At 46.7% G+C, this 19,909-nt stretch overlaps 1 protein-coding gene across 8 annotated transcripts in view; it reads left to right on the top strand.

Annotated features, from left to right (window-relative positions):
- LOC108627214 (uncharacterized protein CG43867) overlaps positions 1-19,909 on the top strand; it is an 83,790-nt gene that overhangs the window by 19,704 nt on the left and 44,177 nt on the right. The window contains exon 1 of one of the 8 annotated variants that reach the window (XM_026815422.1): positions 14,410-14,550. The exons of the other annotated variants lie outside the window; for them this stretch is intronic. The gene's annotated coding sequence lies outside the window, so the exon portion shown is untranslated. Of the gene's footprint in view, positions 1-14,409; positions 14,551-19,909 lie in introns of those variants that run through there. 8 annotated transcript variants of the gene reach the window in all.

Genomic DNA, 19,909 nt, shown 5'->3' with positions numbered 1-19,909 from the left:
CTTAAGTGGATATTTCCTTCTATACTTTTTAGCACGTAGCTATTTATTATTAGCATTGTTCTTCCGACGTCTGATTTCTTTTTAATTATAGGAAATGCGTTTTTCTAAGGTACATAAACTTTTGGGATTGACTGTATAGCCAATTCATCCTTAAACATTTTAGTAACAGTCAGACGCCGAATTCTAAGTTAAATGCATCGCGTTTGATCAAACTTTGAATGCAGCATCGTACGTAAGACAGATAACGAGGGAAGTCGCAGTTTCCCAATGAAACTTAGTAAGGGTGATTTTCTCCCTCTCACGGGGGGTAGATACACAACGAAAACGCGTTGTATCTCGCGAGACGGAATCACCTCGGGACCTTAACTAACCCTGAAATTAGAGATGCTCGCGTTTCCCTGGGAAAGGGACATTTTGTGAGGAAAGGGGAAACGCGACACGCGCCAGGTTCGAGCAGTCTGGCGCCGAGAGCGAACGTCAAATGGCGCAACAAAACTAATTTTACAAAACGCCGCGTTTCGCCCAGGTAAATTATTAAGGTTGCCCTCTCTTTGTTTGTGCCTTTCTCCAAGCGCTGGGGTCAATAGATTCACCACCACCCGCTCGAGTGGCGTAGGTCGGCGCGTGAGGAAAACGCGGCAGGGTTTCGTAGAAAGTTTCGCCCCTCGTGTCGCCTTGGGGGTTAAGCCGTGCCGAGGGGTGGATATTACACGGGAACCTGCTTTGTCCGCGTGATTCGTGAAAAGCCAGCAATAAAGTGGACCGACATTGTTTATTAATTTCGTGCACGGCTAACGAAAACTGCCGCTGTGCGACCTTCCCGTTTTGCACAGATGTCAAAGACTTTATACTTTTCGTGCACATTTCAAAGATATATCTTGTAAAATGCTACTTGTAAAAGCGATTCCAAAGATGCAAGAAAGGATCGCATGTACTTAAGTATTTATTGCCTGTATGAAATACTAAGGAGATCTAATTGTATACAAATTGAATGGCATCCGATTGTGAATCGTGTCAAGCGATGATTAATTACCGCGCAGCATCTAGCTTCGATCCATCGAAGATACTCGTCTCGTAGTACCTCTTATCTCGCCTGATCCGACCTCGCGCATCTTCTTGATCTGATGCAGTGCAGGGGAAACATAGTCGGGACAAAAGCCGCGTATACTGCATCGTCTCGCATCGTTTTCTGGCTCCGCTCCGGGAAAAGTGGTAAAAATTGGAACGTACGTTTAATATTTCACCGTGTATTCATCCGCGAATGGTTTTTAGGTCAGCCGTATATTACTTGGTCGAATTCTGACGTTCATCGTCCATCGATTTCTCCCAGTCGTTGCGCATCGATTCCTATTGCTCGTTTCCCGAGGAAAATGTATTTTCTCCGTGCCTATCCACGTGTCGTCAGATTTTCGAACGACGAAAGAAAAAGCTAGGGATTGCGGAGGCTCGAAATACCCTGGGAGCAAAATCGATATTTAATTTTAACGAAGCTCGAGACCGAGACAAAAGAATATTCTCCGACGGTTGGTTCTGTAACGAGACGTCCTCCTTTTTCTCTCGGTTGCCCGTCGTCCTCTTCCCTCCTCGCGACTTTCTCAGCGATCTGCTTTTCGTCTTTGTGTCTACGCAGACGAACTCGACTGGGCCTAGGGGAGAAAGTTGGAGCAAACCACGAAACTTCTCTTCTTCCATTATACGTGGGTTCGTGCGAGCCTTTAACGAGACTCCTAAAAAGGACGATTTGTTTCGTGCGCGAATTTCCACGCCGTCGAGTGGCGTGGCGTGGTGCGAAGTGGTCACAGGTAGCAGCAAATATCCGCATAAATAAATCTTAACACGTATCGTGAGGTATAATCGAATAAGCTGTTCTAAGAATATGAATGAACAAATGACGATCTCCGATGTTTGAATGATGATTGAAATTGAACATTGCTGATAAAAATTGTTTATATTTTTACATTCGATTATTATATATGGTTAAAATTGTATGATTTACTATACTTTTTCAATTGAGATAGTCTCCGATGGAATATTGTCAGGGTTTTGATAGACAATAAGCACTTGGAAGAAGGCATGAAGGGAAGTGTGCGCTTCAATTTCCAGGCGGAGACCAGTCGTCGGGTCAGCGTCTGAATTCGACTGAAATTCCTTCCAATTTTATAAAGTGCCAGCCGTCCGACGACGACGTCGGAAACAGGAGTCGCAATTTTGTTTGCGTCTGCTCGAAAAGTCGCGCGCGCGCCTCGAAACTCAAACGTAGACTGGGGCTTACGAACGCGACAAAGGAGCGCGGGACCTCTCGTCACGCGGCGGTCGTGATAAAAGTACGCGAGCGTGTATTTTCTAGGGATTTCCAAGGGAACGGCCGCGAAAATTGTAGGAGAAAGAAGGCTTATCCGCTCGCTGGCCTTTACTTTGGAGGCCGTCTGGGGCACGCCGTGAAACGATGTTGAAAGATCGTGCACGCTTCTTTGTCCGAAATGTTCAGACGGCTCTATCCCCTTGCTCTATCCGCTTTTCCTTCCACTTTTTATAGGATAGATTCGGTTCTGATAGCCTCGGTAGTTCGTCGTTGACGAGGTTCGCTTCTCAAGCAGTTGCGTTCATGAAAAATTCACGATTAAAATTTGTAGGTAGATAAAGGGAAGCTATCGAGTTAGAATATGTTTAATATTTAATACACATGTTGATATCGGAAGGGACCCACTCTCATCATGTATTTTCGAAAACAACCGGAGATTCTTGAGGAGATCGATATTCTGTAGGAGACGAACCAAGCAATTTAGAATTTTTGTAACCACGAGAACGTGGGAGTTGATAAATCGAATCAATAACCAGTAGCAATTAGGGAAAGGTACGGAAAGAAACAGTTTTTGTCCTAACCACTTCGACATTTGGCACAGCCATTAAGCCCTCAAAGACAGGGAAGTTCGTCAGAGTAATTAATTCCTCGCGCCTGGAAATTTCGTTAGAAAGCCCAGACCTAGGAGAACCGAGGTCACGGATTCACTTTCTCTCTCTCTCTTAACTCTGTCGTAATGGAAACTCGTACGGCGCTGCTTTTCTGGCTGAAAAAGCTTTTAGAAATTCTCTGCACACACAGCAAGAAGTCGTTTGGTTCGAATTTTGCAACGACTTTTTCAATCATAACTTTTTTCAATTGTCTTTCTGAAGTGAAAACTTATCCCGGTTGAAATATTACCTTCTTTATTACGCTTGTAATTTGAAATGACTTTTGTGTCGAAGGAGAGAGCGACAGACTCTGTTGCGCTCGTCGGAGCGAACAGGTGACCAGATAAATTAAACGGTAGGGAAGGAACGAGCTTTTACACTCTTTCACCAGACCGAGGGGTGAGGATTGAAATTACGATGGACAAGCGCTTTAATTGCTTCCCTTAAAAAAAGTCGAGAAAGGAAATCAAAGGTGCAGAAGAAAGGCCATAACAATTTTCCCTTTCAGCACCCTTTTCTTAATATTCTTTCGTCCATAAACCATTTGGCTTCAACAATTGTACCCAATGTAAATAACTGCCGGCGTGGCGCGTGGCACGTTTCACTTGACTCAAAACAATTCATTGTGAAAACTGTAGCCGATTAGAGTTGCCCATCGTGTTCGTTCTGAATTCAGTTTTTCATGCAAGCGGCGTCGAAGTTCGGTCAAGGAAATCGTGGCTGCAGGAAAGAAGTAGGAATCTTCTCGCGAAAATTTATCACGAACACGAATCTCTCGACTCGAATCCAATTTTCGAGATATACGAGGGTTACACGTTACACGTTATACCTTCTCTCTTTTTTCCTGGCGATCAACCGCTTCCCTTTCCTTGTTTACCGGCCGCGTTTCCGCGGGTATCCGCTTGTCAGAAGGAGATATACTGGCCGGCGAGGTGGCAAACTTTCCTCGTGAGCGGAAATACTTTACTTCCCGGTAACCTCTGGAAGGGCGGCTGTGAGAGGGTGGTTTGGACACGCGCGAAGAAGAGAATAGATTCCTCGGAAGAGGAGGGGAACGCTTCGATAAGCAGTCAATATATCGTAAGCTCTCCTCGGCACTCTTCCTCTTATGAGAGCCGAGGAATACGCTGATGCCGCACACCGCCCGACTCGATCGCTTTGATATATAGACACTTGTTTCTCCCGTTCGACTCTTTCTCGAATTCTTCCTTCCTGCTTCGCTTCCGCCGCGTGTTTTATCGGGTCTCCACCTGCCTCTAGTTTCTAAGCTCGTTTCGTTGCACGCTTATTCTTCGCGGTAAACAACGCGATATTCCGTAGCCGCGTTCAATCTTGGTAGGAAGACCCCGTGAAGATGACCCGGCTAAGACACCTTAACGGGATTATCGAACTTCTTTTGCCTGCCCGTGGAAGCTTCCGGGCTTCCTTACGATTATGTGATCGTTCCGTGTCAGAGACGGACCTTGTTCTCGGTTTCCCTCTGCAAAAGTTATCAAGCACTTTTGCTTATAACGGTTATTGAAGTAGGAATAAATATTTTATAAATGCTGAAAGCCAGAGATGAGCAAGAAAAGAAAAGGGAAATGAAACGCACGTCCTTAGCAAAAAGCGTGCCGTAATTGGGCAGCGAGCAACCAGTGGTGAGCAGACACGACGGTATATATTAATTAGTCCCGCGGAGCGGTCAGGGGAGAAAAAAACGTTACGGGAACGCGAGTTTACGACGCGGCGGGAGCTCCTCGGAGTCTGCGGAAAGAAGCGGAACGGAGTGGAAGGCAGAGCGTGTCTCAAAGAGGAAGCGGCCGCCACCGCGGGCAACAAGCAAGAAGAACAACAATAAAACCCCGGGGTGTAATTTGTCATGGGGTACGAGACCGGGAGTGGGAGTCTGCACGAATGTACATTCTCCTTCTGCTTTCCGCGGAACTTTCCCCATTATTATTAACGCTCTCGAGGCACGCCGGGCCGCCGGTTCGAGGGTGTATCTTCGCACGCAACCGCGATTTTTCTTTCATCGCGAGCGCAAAGAGGGGTGTCCCGAGGTTCGGTAGAGGAGCTATTCATTCTCGGCCAGAGATTCGGTGAAAATTTCATTCCGTGGCCGACTCGCGGTAAACGGTAAAACGTCTGTTGAAATATTGATCGTTTCACCTGACTGAATGTTTTCTCTCGAGGAGAATAAAACGGGCGTACGGATATGAATCGTCGGGGTGGGTCCGAGGATTCGAGAGCCGGTCAGATTCTACGCCTCATGAGTATTCATAGTTTATGAATCGAGGAAGAGAGGGGCGTGTTGTTGATCTACCACTATAAGACCCGTACGTGGCAGAGGAAAGAATTGGATACTGGATTTAATGGAGCAGGAAGAGGAACGGGCGCTCTTTCGTTTGCCGGAACGATTGCTCTGATCGATCAGGCCACCGGGACAGAGTATTTTCTTCCAAGATCTAATAGCCCAGTAGTGGCTTCCTGTCGTTTGTCTACCCTCACGGATATACGCCATTCGAAATCCCGATGATTACATTAATTGCAAGCCAAGTATCTCTGGCCTAATTTATTAGTCACTATCCCTGACAAAACTCTCACTATATCATCCTATGCGATTTAATCAATTCTGCAATAATCTACGAATTCTGGCTTGTGTTACGAGGAAACGTTTTATTCGAGCGAAAATTTTCACATGATTTATCCATTTTCTTGGTTCATAAAAATGAAAGACGTACAGCTAACCGATGAATGCAAGTAAGAGTAAAAAGAAGACGGTTCATTACGAACGAATTAGCCGGTCGAGAGTGCTTTAAAAGCTTCCGACAGATTCGATTAACGCGGTCTCTGGCTTTTTCGCGAACGTACACACGCTCCTTGGTTCTCCTCCTTCTTGTTGTTTTTCGAAAAAGTTGCCGCCGCTGGGAAGCTAGCTTGGCACGGTACGAGCCGGAGCCATTTAGTCCCCAGAGAAGTTATCTCGAGGAACTTTATCGGTTCTGGGAGTACCCTCTCTGCACTTTACCTTGGCTCTCGCCTTCTCCTTGCTCCCTTCTTCGTCGTCGCGACTCACGACAGCTGCTTACTCCGTTGTTACGCTCGATTTTTCAACTAATACGGCTCGATGAGAACGAAAACGTAACGTTATCCCGTAAAACAATCGGCGGCAACTTTTCTACCCTTGTACCGGGGGTCGGATCCTGTGTCTCACCCATCACTTTGCTAAATCGAGCCACTCGCCTCTCGTAAGTGCCTCTTCCCTTTATTCCTCTCGCGTGTTTTATCACCGCCCCGAAACTCGTCGAACGCGTCCCCGTCCTTGATCTGTACAAATACAAGTTTCGTAACATCACGTTCGGAGTAACGAGGAACACAATTGAAGAAAACAGGGATGTACGCATAGTAATGGGAACCACTCGAACGGGAACTCATTTCATCGGCGCGTACAATGCAATCCGAACGATGACAACAATGAGATCTTGACGACGAAAATAATGGGACGGGTTGCGCGTTTAAAAGACTCGAGGGAAACAATCGAGATCATCCCGGTTTGCCTTTATTTTTCGTACACCCCTCGCTCGTTAATTTTTCCCGAGCGAGAAAAATTTAAATCATCGCAATCTCGGCGAAGTGAAAAAGTTCACGGCGGGGGATGAATATATATTTTAGCTCGCATTAAGGTTTAAACGGTTGCAAGCTCGATAAACTGGAGGGGGAGCCTACGACCTCGATAATTCAAGGTGAAATATTTCACCTTGAAGACTCGCGGAGCTCAACCGATAAAAGGTTTCTTTTACTCCGCGAGAGGTAGTCTTTCATTCGCGATTACAAACAGCCTAGCCGTGCCGAGGGAGGAGAACCGTAGGAATTCCCGGGCGCTTTGGCGGCGCCTTTTTTCTGTCCGGCGCCAAATAATTCAATAAATTACCGCAGGCGAAAGTAAGAGAGGAATCGACCGGTATAATGGGACCCGCGGGTGCCCGGATAGGGACAGTTTTAAATCGAGACAAAGGCGAACGAAAAAATAAACTGCTCGATGGGGTTTTTATCGAGCGATTTGGCCGAGAGGTTCCCTTCGGAGCGATAAGGGCCGATCCGGCGAGTTTCCACGTCCTGTTCGATCACCGTCGTACCCTTTCCCTTCTACCGAGCTTCTTCTGCCTCTTTTCTTCTAAAACTACCTGCTCTAATTGAAAAAAGGGCTCTCTCAATTCAGTCGAGTTCTAGGAACGTTTAGTCATTCCAAGGATACAAATTATTGAATTTGTATAATTACAAAAATCAGTATCTTGTGTTTAATTGCAATAAAAACGAGAATACAGAGATAGGAGATTTGTTATTTTTTCGTGACTCGTACAAGGAGAGGTTAAAAGCTCTTCTCCGGAAGAATGACGATAAGGCGGGGCTCATTGTCAGTGTTTTCGCCGTAAACATTAGCCCCCAACGAGGGAAGACGTTCTTTGACCGATCGTTTTAATTATTTTCCCGGGAGTTTATCCCCCGGTTAACGACGAAACAAGAGCGTGCTCGACGTAGATATAACCGAGATGCGAAGACCTGGCTGGAACGGAGAGACCGTTCCTCCCGACTTCCTAATCGGGCGAATAGAAATTCGAAAGAGGGTCGGCAACAACGACCGCTTTCACGGTTAACGAGGGCGTCGTTCGAGGTGCGACGAGAAGCGTAGTTTATACTAACGGCAAGATTAGAGCCTCGGAGAACCAGTCCGGAGGACGATCTTCTACCCGTTCCCGAAGAAATCTCGGCCCGATAGCGGCTGCTGGCTGCAGGCTGCTGGCCCCGCTACAAAATCTGGCCCGTAATCCTTCTCTCGCACCCCCAGGAAAATCTCTTTCCCGCCCCGTGGCGCTTTCCCGATTCACATACATCGAGTTTTATCTTCTTCCGGAGCCACATTTCCAATTTCGTCTTTTTTTTCGCTAACTCTACTGTCTCGTTCATCTTTTTTCTTCCTTTCGAGAAACAGGGTGATATAAAAAAAAATTTTCACTTTGTCGACGGCGAAATCGTACTTCCAGCAGTTGATATGGAACAATTAAGATTAATCCTCTTTAGAAGGCTGCGAGCATTCGTCGAGTGGCCAGGTTTTAATACTCGCGAAAAACAAGTAGATAAACACTACTTGGGTCAGACAAAAAGACAACGGGCGCTAGGCGCTACGAGCTGGAAAGATTAAGGAACATAATTCCACGGTGTTTTTCTTTAAACAGCGGACGAAAGAAAGGCTGTGTGGACGCTCCCGATAAGACCAGCGTTGCAGCAAAGCCGGAAACGAGACGGCCACGCAGTCCATTTTCCGCTGATTTCAACGCGTTAAGTTTTTTTTTTTCTCTCTCTTGAAGGAGGATTCGTGGAACGTAAAACGGGTGTCACTTGAAACTCGCATCTAGAATCATTCCGCCGAGGAGAATCGCCTTTAGCTTCTTCGTGATTCGCCGAGAGAAAATGGAATGACCTCCGTTCGTCCCACCCAAAATTTCGCCGTAAAGGAAAAAGTCTTTGGCGAACTCGGGCCGCGATAAACAAGAGCTTCATCGACCGTTAAATCACATCGCCGGTGGCCGGATTAAACTCCTAAATTCCGCGCGATTCCGTCGCGCGTGTTATCGCGTTACACCTTCCATTCTAATCCCACGCTTCGTTAGCTCGCGTTTAATTGAACGTGGCCCGATTCAATGAGTCTATCGATACACCACCCTGGCTCGCCTCCAAAGAACACCTTCTAAACGTATATTCACCTACCACGGTCGCGTACTTCATTGAGAAATAATGGGACACGGGGATAAAGTCGCCTTGCTTCTTCCGCTTCGTTATCCGGCATCTCGCCGAGGTGTTTATACGTTCCTTTGATCCGGTTGTTCTTTGTTCAAGAAATAGAGCTGGAATCCACTATAATTCGTCCCGTTCTTTTCCTTATCGTGATTAATCACCTTCCGGAGCCCAGTATTCTGTGTGATTTCGTTCCAACTCGTTGCCAATTTTCATTGTACTAAAAAGCGTTCAGTACCGGTAACAATCTTCACAATTGTAACGTTCGAGATCGTGAAAGACGTATTACGTTTGTCTCCATTGTCTTATTACCCGTCCAGCACGCTATGTAAGTATGTATGTACCAGGCGAGTTGCCGATCGTAAAACGAACTCGGGCAATTCCACCGAATTCTCCTCCGAAGATCCCGATGCTCTCTCGGAAAATAGTTTTACATCCAACTTTACGTAGCGTTTCACGTCCGGGCCGGAGCGGTTCGTTTTCGCGGCGATTAGACCGCGATAACGTTGAACAGGGCCGGGCATCGACGGAAATTGAGTTAGAATTTCATGAAACGACGCCTGGAGTTTCCCCCAATAAGATCACCGGCGCGGCAGTTTTGATTATCCTCCGCGAGAGATCGTCGACGCGGGGGATGGGATGAGCCGCGATAAAACGTTTCCTCCGGCCGACTGGCGTGTTCTCTCACGGAAAATCTCACGCTCGGCCACGAACCAGAGAAAGAGAGAGAGAGAGAGGAAAAACGAGAAGAAAAAGAAACGTTAGGGGTTGGTTTCGAGCGAAGGGTGAGGGCGGCGAAAGAGATTTTCCGTGGAAAGCTCGAAAGAGGGCTGATAGCCGGGAGGGAGACCAGGGTCCATTGTTTAACTTGATAAATGAAGTAGCCGAGCGCGGAAGCTCAACGCCGAGTCGGTACACAATGCCCAGCGATATATTGTTTCGAGTTAATTCAATGCTGGAAAACTCCGTCGTTGCGAGCAGGTGCAGGTGAACGTACGGCGCCCACCGATCGCCCTCGCGCGATTCCAATCATCGGTCGAAACTTTTCTCTAGAGGTGTTACAGTGAAAGTTGCTTCGAAAGTAAACAAAAAAGTGGAATACCGCGTTAACTTTGTTTGCAAGCCTGACCAAGCTCGTATCTCCTTCCTGCATTTTCTTAAACGGTTTTCCTGATGAAATTCAGGTATTTATTTAAAATTAACGCGAAGTGAGTCTTATCTACGGTCTTGAATCAAATTTTGAATACATTTTATTTGCAATATCAGATAATGATCGTAATAACGACGCCCGAGTTCATTAAGATCATTAAGCTGTTCCATCCACTCAAACTCGACTATCGCTATTTGCCAGTAACACGTATTCATCTCCAGGAGACAGAAAACAGGTATATACCCATTCGTCGACACGGTTTCCGGGTTACGACCTCCGGTTTTCTGCTCGGATGTGTATCCAGCTTTTCATTTTCCTTCTCTTTTCGTCTTTCTGTTTTATTCAGCAAGTGCTTTCGCGCGCGGCCCTTTCTTCGCGGAAGAATTTTAATTAGTACGTTCTCGGGCGTGTCGACGAGAATGAGAAATTGTCGCGCCATGGAAAAAATGTAATTCTGCTGCTAAAGCGGCCGACTTTCCTTATTCCCTCTTTTTTTTTAGGAACTTTGTGGTCTGCTTGTAAATACCGAAAATCATTTCTCCCTTAAAAAAAGAGCTATCATTTTTTAATTTATGGAACGAGGAAATGGGAAAATATTTAAAGAACTATACTCGTACTTTGTTTGAAATTCATTTTAATTCATAAACTTTGAAAATGATTTTCAGAGACTTTGCGTTACCGATACGTCGAGAGACGTGCAATTTCGTTATCCGCTACTATCAATTAGACCCTAAATCGAATCCCAGCCCAGCTTGGTTATTATCGCGATCCGATTCCACATCAAAGAGCAGGGAAAGCGCGTGACATTTTCGATGGTGTACGGTGGCGTATCATCAACGAAATTGATACATTTCGCGGGCAAAGGGTATACGAAACGGTGCGTCGAACGACGTTTCATTAAGCGACGCTCGCGTAAAACGCGGGGACGTAAAAGGGTCGGAAACGGGCGGAACCCGCGGCGCGAGTCTCCATTCGCGCGCGACCCTTTCGCCAAGACAATTCCGCAATTACGATGCAATAAAAGCGAGCGAAAATGTCGCGACCTCGGCCACGACAGTTCCCGTACGATCTCTCGTTCGCGGCCACGTGAAACAGAGAAAAAGAGAGAAGCAGAGTCACCGTTGATACGTAGGGAGAAAACAGCAAATCGTCGTAGCCGGTCTTCGCTTACGAGCGACCTTTAGGCGGATTAGGTGAGAGAATCGTAAAGTGAAAATCCTCCACCCATCCCACGGTTAGTGGATTCTCGCCCGGCACGTTACGGAAACTTCTCGTAACCGACTTTCCAGGATCCGAACACGAACTCTCTTTAAATCGATGTCTGAAAAATTCAACTTCTCGAGATTAGCCTCTTCCGTGGCGCGACGGGACGCGGGGTCCGGTCGCACTTCGGGCTTTTACATGCGATCGTCCCCTAGGATGAGAAAGGGGAGGGATGGGAAAATTGAAGGCAGGTTTTGCAATTGGATCTAAACGGCGCTCTCGTTTCCGACTGGACCGTGAGTAGCCTGGACCCTAGTAGAACGCGTCAGCCATAGTCAGACTCCAACTACCATATCGATTTTCTGGAACTGTGCTATTGGATAATTTCGTTACCATTTTCCAATTCAATCTCGCGTCATTGTACAATAATGATGAAGTGTTCATACGGAAGCCGAATTCAGGCGAGTGAGCACTTGTAGCTCCATTACTGTTCATTTTCCACCGGATCCGCTAATGCACGCGGCATTGTTTCCGCGTTAAAGCAATGCAACGTGGCGTCGGAAAATGGATCGCGATCATTAATTGCTACGATTAGTAATAGTCATCGCACGAACGTCGGATCGATCCATTCGCTAGATATGAACGATCACCGGTTCGTGTTTCGTGGCAAGTTCAAAGTAGGGGCTTATTAACTACGAGCGTCCGTTCCCGGCAGCCGCTATTTATAAAATTAAACTGCCGGCCGCCTCTCTTCGAGCGGAGCGCGACTCTCCTTCTCCCTCCTGTTCGTCCGCTCGTTTTTCCCTACTTTCGCTTTTCTTCCCTCTCGTTCGTCTTCACTTTTCACGGTGGGTAACTCTCCATGGAAATCGTCGCATCGATATCCGTCGCAGTCTCGCAACAACCGTATTTCACTCCTCGTCTCACGGTGTTCCGTGGTGCATTTTTCTCTTTTCCCTTTTTGTTGCGGTGCGCAAGCTTGCGTAATGCACGCTATTCTCGAGCGACGCCAATTAAACGTGAAACTTGCTGCACGATTCACCTGACACCGCGTCCAGTTTGTCCTTAATGACGAATAATTAAGACATTCTCTCGTTGCGCGGATTTAGAAAAGAGAGCGAGATCTATGATAAATTTACTCTAAATCTCTAATACGGTTCGGTCGACTGAAACAGGAACAAAAATTTGTGCTGTTCATATCTCGCGACGCGTACGACGTATTTGACACTCAGCGTATTTCTATGGTCCATAATAGGCAGAAATATAATTAAGGCCGCGTCGAATGAACAACGATGATAACTTTAATAATCGCGTACCCCCGGTGTTGTTACACCATAAACCTCTGACGGCTTCTTTTTCAGCGTTGTCTCTATCTAGAATTATTCGCCCCGTTACAGGCGCGACGCGGTGGCGGCAACTTTTACGACGGAACGTTGACGCGCTCGAAATTACGAGTCCGAACGCGTCGTGTCTCTCGCAATGCTCTCTGACGAGTGCATTAACGTGTTAATTAAAAACTTGCCGTATCTACCGCGGTCCGGAGCTTACCGAGCTACGGGAAGCCAGAAGCTCATTACGATCTCCCCGTGAAATACGGTCTAATCCCGAGGTTTCGCAATGCGATTATTGGATGATCCTAACGCGTTGCCTCCCGCCGTTTATTATCACTATCTTTCATAATTTGTCTCTTTAATTCCTCGTGTTATTAAATTCTTTTTTAACACATTATTTTCTGTTAATATTGTACAGTGTTAATATTGACAATCAGAAAAGTTAACAGGTTTCAAACTGTTTGAAATTCTACTGTCATAAAAATACTTATCACTTGTATTAGAATTACGCATTACATAACTTGATTAAGTTCGTAACTATTATGCAAATCCGTGTCGATTCGACAACGAAGAGCGATCGGGGTCTACTTGTCAGGGAAGCTTATCGGTCGCTTGCAGCGTGGCTCTTCACCATTGAAAGGGGGAAATGGATATAAAAAAGCGAACGGCGAAAAGATACCAAACGAGCGAGAGAGGATTGGCTGCACTTACGGGATGACACGATAATAAAAGCACGCCCACGCGTTCCCTTCTCCCCTTGGTCTACGCGTGCAAGTTTCCACTCCTCTGCCCGCTGATTCACCGACGCTCGTCGCCGGAAGCCGAGTCGCGTCGCGCCACGCCGGCGAAAATAGCGCGAGAATAACGAAGATCGCGGCTACGACGACGGTTTTATAGATACATTGTCAGCGCTCGTTGCATCCGGCATGGTTCCGCGACCGAACCAAGCCGAATCGCTTATACCTGTCTCGCGGGAAACGTCGCTGAATTATTGCCATCACGTTATGCTACCGCGTTCAACTTTAGACGTTCATGTAGCCTCGTATACCTATATTGCCGGCTATGAGTATTCTAGCAGAGCAGTTCGCATAATAATTATTTAGTACACTATTCGATACAATTATACAATAACAATTGACATAATATTTCATTTATGAGACACAAATATCTCTCATTGTATTAACATGGCAGGTGTTCTAATATTTATGATATAATGATGGTAATAAGATGTGATAGGAATGCCTTGAGCAATTCTTCATTTAAGATCACATTACAATTTATCCAAGCATCGCAACACTATAAATCCATGAAGTTGACAGTAGGCGCGATGCGCCCAAATCTTTCCTCCCGGCGAATGAAGCCGAAATCAGACGATCATACTTAACGGACTGGCAGCGGCAGCCGCCTAAGGTTATTATTGGAAGGTGCCGGTAATTATCTTAGCGAGTTGCCCACGGGGTTTGCTCCCCGTAACGGCGATCCTCACGCTGTTTATGACAATGATGGATGATTCCTGCTGCAATTCATCATTCCCCGCCACCGATCCCCTTTCGATGTCGCCGGCTACCTCTCCGCTGATCGGGCGTTTCATTTGATTGGACGAATTTCTTCGCGAATTTTTCGCATCCGCTTGATCTGTCACAATAGCTAGTTTGACCATTTTAGTCTTAACACTGATTACGATCGTAAATGTCGATGGATTCTGTGTCATAAAAATTTTACATCCTTTTCTATTTATTTTGTGCGGAAGTGATTCATACTAGATCGAAAGTATTAAAAGCTCCTAACGAGTTATCTGTTCTCTTTTCGAATTAGGACGAATATGATCGTCCCTCAATAAACTACAAATGAAATCCAGTAGCATCATTATCCTTGATCTTTTGACCTTCACTCACCTCTCCACATATTGATCGCTCATATTTTTAGAAGCGAATGTATAAACAAGTACCGAAGCGATCTCATCCGGAGTTCGTTTTTAATACTGGTAGCGTTCACACCTCTCGTGAGAGTTTCTATCGAGTTCCGTGTAACATGCGTTTCCGAGTACAAAAATGAGTGTAGTGATTATTAAGTGATCAATTCACATCTACATTTGGAAAGTCTAACACGTTTAAGAATCATTTCTACCCTCTTATAAAGGTACAGATTTTCCTATCAGTGAGATCTCACGCATCGCGTATTAAAAACAACTGTTTGAGGGGGCAAAGGGTCGGCGCTTTGAGTGGGCAATTCGCAACACGTATGATCCTCGATCCCGCAACGCGTTCGAACCGCGGGAAGGGACGTAAGCGTCGAGACGCCGATAATCGGGGACGAGGGGGCGGGTTTGGAATTGTTTGCGGTGGCCGGGACGCTCGCCACGAGGGCGAGGGGCGGCTTGAATTAATGGCCACGATCCTACATTCAACCTCCTTAGTCCGGATTAGTACTGACACGAACGACGTGTCATTGGGAGCCGGGATTCTCGGGGATGGGCCAAATCGTGCTAAGCAGACGCCGAGAATTCCCCGGGGAGCGAGAGGGAATAGAGTTTCCGGCGTAACCGCGGATTTCGGTGCCAGAGCGTCGTTTACACGCGATACACGGCCACGGGTCCTTCCTACCACGACTCGAGATTCCGCTGGTAAATAGTGAAACGCGACATGGTACGATGCAGTTTTTATTAACCGGTCGCTTCGGGAAGTTGGCTCGCATCTTGGGGGATAAAAGTCGCGTTGTCACATGCGTTCGCTAAATATTACATTACGCTAGGCGAGTCGATTTACACCGCGCTGTTTGCGAATGGCAGATGCCACTTCGTATTGCATTTGCATACGGGACGGTAACTTGTGGAAAATATATCTCAAGATTTTTTACACGTGTCACTGAAAATGGAATTCCTACTTTAGGTATAAAAACGACCATCTACTACTGTATCGTGTGATTCTGTCCAAGCGCCGAGACCGTCACTCGGTAAAAGTAGAATAAGACGGTAATGGTCAGACACGCTCGATCATGTGATAACGCTTTCCAAGAGGCGCATTAAATCGTTAATGTCAACCGCAATAAAGCGCAGACGAGCTCGTGGCTCGCTAATGTTCACGGGTTGTTCGCGGGGCATTGTAATCGAGGAATCGTCGGTGAACGAAAACGGGTAAATGGAAACTGGCCTCCCCACCCGTTTCTCGCCGGGCACAGTACCTGTAGTTGGAACAATGACGATCATCCGGTGGCTGGGAAAGCATCAGCGCTTCTCCCGTTATTTACACGTCGCTTTTGTTTGCTCCGGTCGTGGCCCTGGTGCGCCACATTCTCTCTCGGTGCTCGAGAAATCTAAATTACGGTCGGTGCATTCCTCTCGAACCGACTGTCGAATGTAACGCGTTGATTACGACCGTGTTTCTCATCACCGATGGCGACCGAGTTTTTGTCGGCGTTCCTTTCTTTCTTTATCTCGCTTCTGGTGTTCGGAGATTGATGCGTCGGAAGATTTTTCATCACCGCGATACTATCTCTTGCCCGGTTCCACTACTAATCACCGATCCCTCGGAACGAGTTCCTCCAAGATACCGAGACCCTGATGAGCTCTACAACTATTCGAACGAAATAGATGTTCTCTTTTGGCGTCTCGATTTTTGTCACGCTCTTTAGAAACTTTTTTAAGTACAGGATTACAAGGGTGCTGATATCTAATTCTGAAACGTGCAAAAATATAGACAAAACGTTGTAACGACGGCTTAAGGCTCGTTCGATTAATCTTTCACGGTAATTCCGAGTCATCCGGGAACGATAACAGAGCCATCAAGGCTTTTTGCGAGCGTCTAGCAGCCGTCTGTGGAGATCGGTTTTTCCTGCTGAGAGAAAGGGTTGGGCGAGAGAGCGCGGAGACTCTCGAGGAATCGTGAAGGAGGATCGATTGAGCGAAAGTCGGGCTGGAATAACAAGCCCTTTGGAAACGCGCGAGATCCGCGGCCTCGGCTTTACGGTGGGTAATATTTGGTGCGGTTGTGCAGGAGTCATTAATTCTATCGATTTCGCCGACCTCGACTCTACGCTCGGTTCCTCGTTATTCCCGTTGAGACCTCTCGCGGAGATTACAACGAGTCAAAGGACGCGCTCGAGGAGGGGCTAACGAGCTACTCACCCCGCGTATCGAAATTCCAAACACTTTCGGTAATTAGTCCTTCGTTACATCGTATTTAAATGCGAGACGATTTTTAAAGATTTCAACCACTGCGAAAATCGTCTCTACATCGAATGGGTATGAAATAGAAAGTGTCTATTTCTCAAATTGGTATGAACATTTCTTATTGCATAAAAATCTATAACTCAGACAGTTTAAAACACATGAAAATGATTTCGCGATTATGACACACAGTTTATTTCTTCTACTTCTACGAGCAAGTACCGTTAGATTATAACGTAAGTTAACGCATGAATGAGCACAGTTACTTCATGATTGTTACAGTATGAGAAGACGCGAAGATATAATATAACGTTCGCGAGCGTTCCCATGTAAACGAGGATGCGCCGAGACCGCTTCATCAAAATTAGTTGATCGAGCTACGTGGTCGTAAGTTAGGATTGTTGAGATCACTACATTAGTGCTGCTGCTTAAACTATTAGCGAAAGTAATCTGGCTGATTTCGATCAATCAGACGAGTTAAGCCATCTTCGCTTAACAAGATCATTTCGCCCGAGTAGAAATCTGCAGAATTTCTGTTCGCCGAAATTCCCGGATAGAACAATAACAGTTGTAATAAATCGCAAGTATGCGACCGGTGCGCGTGTCGTGAAATCAATGGATGAGCGTACAGCAAGCTCTGGTCGCGAACCGATGATTTATCGCCGCGTCATTGGCAAACCTGCAAAGTATACCGGAAGCCGGCGTATCGACCATGAACGCGTGTCGTTTTGCGTCCGAATTTCCACCGATAGAAAAGCGTCCGCTTATCTTTCGGTTGGGAAAGAAAAAAAATCGCTCCTACCATGACAGGAGCTTATCTTACACCCCTTATCGAACCAGATCTCATCCCCTGCTTCAGTTCGGCTCGTTAGATTGCGTTTGAGGGGTAACCGAGCCGAGTTGAACGTTTTTCGTCTCGCGATCAGCCGCGATGATTATGCTTATCGAGGAATTAATCGGGCTCGTTTGTAAGACGGACACGGAGGGCGTTATTAAATTTCATCGCGCGCACCCCTATCGGCTCCGCGGGACTCGGTTTCGGCCGTGTGCGTGGGGGTGGCTCGCGAGCCCCTCGCACTTTCGGCTGGTTATATCGTTCCTCTTCTCCGGCGGCGATTTATGAGGCTGCTTTCGGACTCGCTGTTCGTCACGTCAGGGGATTCTTACCTTTTCCGAGAACGAGCTAAAGTATAGTGGTTAATTTTGGGTGGTGGATTTTGTCGGGACTCTTACTTTATGACGACAGAAACTAGACATTTACGCTAATTTATTATCTCTCAACGAAATCAGGGACGCGTTTACCGTTCTCCTACCCACGAATTTCTTTACGAAAATTAACTTTTGTTCGATCGAACAACACGAACGAGGTCATGGAGGTGCAGCTGAAACGGGACAAAACATTTTTAGCCCGAAGGCGTAGCGTAATTTGCATCTGGGGTTGGTAGACGTACGAAACTAGGCGAAAATTTAATTAAAGTCGCCGCGAGCTACCGGCACCGGCAGCCGCGAAACGCCTCGGACCTCATTTATACATTTGCCAATTATTGAACTAAATGGAAGTACATTACGCGGCATTTACATTCCGATAATTATGCCGCGAGATTTCGAAATCACGCGTTGCCCCCGTTCCGCGGCTGTTAAACATTCAACGACTCCGATGCGAGAGCCATTCACGCACCGCTAATTGCAATCGACGTTCAATCGTTGTTTCCCCAGACATTCTATTGCCTTAATTGTTCTCGCCTGTTGTCGCTGCCAAAAACAATAATACTGCACCCCCGTTCGCGAGTCAAGTATATATTTGAAAACAGAAACGAACGAGACGTTCTAAAAATATGAATTCTGCGATATTTTATTGAATATTCGAAGAAAGATGAAATTACGTCAAATATCATTGTTTCAGAACTATCTGTCATACATTGCTGAAATATTTCAAAAGCCAAAGCGCATATAGAAGTGAAGTAGTTATCGGTGAATGCGTTTGATATTCCGTAGAAAGATTCCGTGTCCGTATGGCCACTCAAAACGATAAATTCCGATAAATTCTATCTTGCAGGATTTCTGGCAGTCAGTTTTCTGCATGCCTTATCGGGTTCCAAAGGTTCGGAAGGGAGCTGCCGCGTCTCCATTGATCCTTTCCTCTGTCTCCTACCGTCTTCCGTGGCAACCCGTCCTTCCTTCCTGTTCCTCCGTCCGGTTGCCAAACGGTGACGAAAGTTCGAAGAATTAAATATTGATTTTGTTTGCGAGCGAGGCAGCAAATCCCAAGTTTATCGCTGATTCCGGTCGAAAATCCACTCGAGCCAAGTTTAAAAGGGCGCGACCAAGCTACCTCTACCCTCGACGTGCCGGCGAAAACGATTTAGCTTCTATTTGCGTGCCGTGGATGCCCTCGAACTTGGATGAATCGAAACTTATTGCTTCCCTCCGCCTTTTATCGTTCTATTCAAGCCGTATTCGGAAGCCGCCGTGAAAAACTTCTGTCCCGGGGACACGGCAGCTGCAAGAATGGCTTTAAGGTTCGATCCGAAACCTCTCTCGCTCTCTCTCCTTCCGTCTCTCTCGGTTCTCCTTCGAGCTTAAGCCATTGCGTTGTTAGACCTTGACGTCATTGCGGTGCCTTCATCAATCCTCAGTATTCTGCGACTTCGCGTCAGGAATCGATCACTCGATATACATATAGAACGTGCCCGCCGCAATCACGAGTCTTTGCCTGCTCCCGGCCTTGAGCCCTGCTAAGTAACCCCACCGATGAGGCTGTTAGCACGGTGCGAGAAAATGTGCAGCCCTGTCGTCGAACAAGACGGAAGCGTCTGTCCTTCGTATGAACTTTAAAGGAGCTCGAACAAACTTCCATTAGGGACCCGGGGCGAGGAACTCCGAAAAGCTTCGTCTCACGACTTGCGAGGTGAAAATTGCTTTCTCGTAAAATCGAACTAAGACCGGCTATCCGGTTAAAATGATAATGCAGAATTCTTCGCTCTTCCAACGCGAAAATTCCGCAAGAAAATTACGCGAGAGGCGAACGCAGATTAAACACCGGACCTGACCCAGTTGCAAAGTTGCTGGGCGATAATTACAGCGTCGCCTGGGTAGGTCGGATAAATTGAAAAAATACTCGCCGTTGAGACGCGCGTGGGCGACGTAGTCGGGGCTTCAAAATTCAGGGCACGAGCTACGCACGCTTCTTCCCTACCGCCGCGGCGTGCAATTTAACGAAAATTCCCGGCATAGCCACCGGTCATCGGGTAGGCCCCCCTAATGAAACCGCGGTCGGTTAATTAACCTAGCGGATCGATTAATCATCTTTAGGACGTCCCTTAGCGACCTTGC

Source organism: Ceratina calcarata, unplaced genomic scaffold (assembly GCF_001652005.2).
Source record: "Ceratina calcarata isolate Rehan_Ccalc_2016 unplaced genomic scaffold, ASM165200v1 scaffold449.2, whole genome shotgun sequence".
NCBI lineage: Eukaryota > Metazoa > Arthropoda > Insecta > Hymenoptera > Apidae > Ceratina > Ceratina calcarata.
The sequence above is the reverse complement of the archived record's forward strand: the minus strand, read 5'-3'. Positions and strand labels throughout refer to the sequence as shown.